This window comes from Anthonomus grandis, chromosome 22, assembly GCF_022605725.1.
Source record: "Anthonomus grandis grandis chromosome 22, icAntGran1.3, whole genome shotgun sequence".
NCBI lineage: Eukaryota > Metazoa > Arthropoda > Insecta > Coleoptera > Curculionidae > Anthonomus > Anthonomus grandis.
In genome coordinates, this window is record NC_065567.1 from 1,421,429 (window position 1) to 1,424,800 (window position 3,372).

Here is a 3,372-nt window from a genome sequence, read left to right on the forward strand (position 1 = left end):
AGACTAGCACCTACTAAAATGTTTATTGGTACCACGCTTTGTCAGTACAATATGATATTGGTCAGTTTGTCAATTTGTTAATTGAGTATTCATTATACCGAAGATAAAAACCAGTCTTAATAAAGCAATGATGTAGAACATTTTGGTATTTTCATTGAATTGGATTAGTATGTAAAACGAACCTTTGACATAGAGAATGTTAAAACGAGTTTTGCATTAAGCCTCATGTCCACATGCAATTAACTTGCGATAGTTCTTTACCAAGTAACTTGCTGGAGTGTCTACACTTTATTTCAATTATTTTCATATTTATTTGGGCAAGTTACTCAGCAAGCTTTACTTGCTGTATTTCTTTAAGTGAAACGTGTACACTAGTTTTGTAAATATGTCATCTCGGCAAATAGCTGCTGCGGTTGTGATATATTTAATAAAAAAACGAAAAAAAAAAAGGAAAAAAATAAAAGAAAAATTTGGGTAAGAAAATGGATTCAGCGTAGAGCTACTTTAGGATTACATGAGAAGTTACTTAATGAGTTAAGAATGGAAGACCCACAACAGTTGAAAAACTTTCTACGAATGTCTGCAAAAGACTTCGATTTTTTGCTTGGTTTGGTGAAGGAAAAGATATATAAGAAAGATACAAAAATGCGACAGGCCATTAGACCAGAAGAACGCCTGTCTTTGACACTTCGCTTTTTAGCCACAGGTAATTACTTAGAAAGCTAAATATATATACTAAAATAAATATTATATTTTACAACAAAATTATTTTATTTTCATGAAAAGTAATTATAATCACAAAGAAAAAAGTACAATTTTAATTATTGCAGGTGATTCCTACCATTCTCTTATGTATTTGTATCGAATCCCTGTATGTACGATCGCAAGGATTGTTCCTGAGTGCTGTGCTGCAATTGTGGAAGCTCTAAAAAAGGAATATTTAAAGGTATGTATTTAAATGTCTATAATTTTAATTGCTGTTGTACCTGTGTAAATTGTCTTGTCAGTATAGGGCTGCACAGTATATTGAGTTGACGATGAAGCACTTGAATCATATGTAGGGGATAAAAGAGGGACAGAGGCCGGTGTTGAATGTCCAGAATCATAGTTATCAGCTAATTATGAAATTGTAAGAATATCTCTTTGTATCATTCTTTTCAACCTTAATTGGAGCTGCTCTGAACGTTGGGATCTAAGCTCGGATGCTACATAATCTCCAAATATTTGCCAGTTATCTGAGGGTCGATTCATCACCTTTACTGCATTTGCCAACATCGCATCTTCTTCAGTCACTTTAATTTTTTTAGGTTTTTTGGACGGTGTACTTTTTGTTTCTGTTTCAATCTTTTGTCCCTCATCTACTGTGGAATTTTGTGTCAGTGTATCCTCATCTTTTTGAGTCTGAAAAAAATATTTTAATTTTAGGTTCCAAATACCCAAGAAGAATGGATTAGGATTGCAAAAGATTTTAAAAATATCTGGAATTTCCCAAACTGCCTAGGAGCTCTGGATAGAAAACATGTCGTTATGCAAGCCCCACCTTGCAGTGGAAGTTATTATTTTAACTACAAAGGCACGCACAGCATAGTTTTAATGGCTTTGGCTGATGCAAATTATAAATTTATTTATGTGGATGTTGGTTGTAATGGAAGAATTTCGGATGGTGGCGTGTATAACATGTGTTCTCTGCTACCGCTTTGGAAAATAATACTGTAAATTTGCCTCCTCCATAACAGCTGCCGGGAATGAAAAACTTTTCACCGTTTGTTTTTGTAGCAGACGACGCATTTGCAACGAAACCAAACTTGCTTAAACCATATCCATTCAAAAATCAGCCAGGGCCAAACCGCGTATTTAATTAACGACTCTCACGTGCAAGAAGAATAATTGAAAATGTATTTGGTATTATAGCAAATCGTTTTCGGGTATTAAGGAAACCTATACAACTTTGCCCTGAAAAAGTAAAAAAAATTGTTTTGTCAATATGCGTTCTTCATAACTTTTTAATAACCAGAAATTCGTCGACCCCAAATTATGCACCGACAGGAATTTTCGATACAGAAAGCGATGGAGGTATTATAAATGGTCAGTGGCACCAGGAAGGTATGCCAAAACAAAACTTATTGCCACTTAATACCAGAAATCTCCATAATTGTTCCCAAAATGCTAAAATGGTTCGAGAAGATTTCAAAAACTACTTTATTTCCCCTCAAGGTGAGGTTCCATGGCAGTACAAATACATCTAAAATGATATATAGGTTAAGGTTTTGACTACTGATTACTTTAAACACCTAATATAAAATACTTTCAATAAAATATAATTAATTTTCGACTTTTACTTACCAGATTATCTTTTGTACAGCTTTGAACATTTGCAGCTAACATGAATTTTAAAGAATCAAAGAATTCCCATGTGCTCTTATACACTTCATTTGCTCCTTGTCCACTTTTTTTCTAGAAAACGAGCTTACGGGTGGAACAGGAGTAGCGAGGTCATTTATGACGATTTCTGAGCAAGGCTTCGTCATAGCTTCTTCTTGATGTCTTCTCTGGTTCTGTAGCCAGGGTATGATTAGCTTCTGGATGATGGAGTAGCTGAATATAGCTACTAGGAGGACATATACTGGACGGTCCAAATACTGGTTCTCTGGTAGTAAACGGGTTGGTTTATGACTCGGTCGAGTTTTTTATGTTGCATCTCGACAATTTTCTGCATTAGTTTAGCTTCATTTGGATCTAAGGTGCTTAGTTCTAAATGGTTGAAATGGATGGGTAAGGCTTCACTGGTAGACGGCGATAAGTTCAATTGCGGCAGTTCGATGTTTTTGTAGAGAGTTTCAGAATCCCTGTGATTTTTAATAGCTATGCTTTCAACATGAAGTTCACAATCAGGGCCAATTTCCAGAATGTAGGTGCCATTCAAGGGAATATTGTCTTTGTTGGTACCACAACTTTGGTTAGCTGCAATTGGTTGTGGTATAACTAACATCCATTTTTCTTTGTCTAGTTTTTCAGCTTTGTTGTAATCAATTTCGATTTGGGTTTGGTGGCATTGTGATGTGGTTGCGCTAAATTTCAACATCTGGACTTCGCAGGGTGAGTCTTTGTCTATTGGCAAAGGGCTGAGATTTTAGAAAATATATTCATTAGTAGTAATCTGCTGACACGGTTTTTTGGATTTTGCATACTTCAGCTCATTGAGGATTAGGAATTTGGATTATGGAAATATTTTCTTGTGAAAAGTTTGTGATGGGGTAGGTAAGGGGTACAGATGGTAAAGTAAGTAACTATCTTTCTCTACGATATTATAAAAATAACCTTGTTTCCTTTTAATACTTAAAACCCTATCAAAAAGAAGTAAGTTTTCTAGGG

At 35.0% G+C, this 3,372-nt stretch overlaps 1 long non-coding RNA gene across 1 annotated transcript; it reads left to right on the top strand.

Annotated features, from left to right (window-relative positions):
- Positions 1 to 450: 450 nt before the first annotated feature.
- On the top strand, positions 451 to 1,738 carry LOC126749113 (uncharacterized). The gene is made up of 3 exons (XR_007664892.1): positions 451 to 706; positions 831 to 946; positions 1,426 to 1,738. It is a non-coding gene; the product is annotated as an uncharacterized LOC126749113 (long non-coding RNA).
- The last annotated feature ends 1,634 nt before the right edge of the window (positions 1,739 to 3,372 follow it).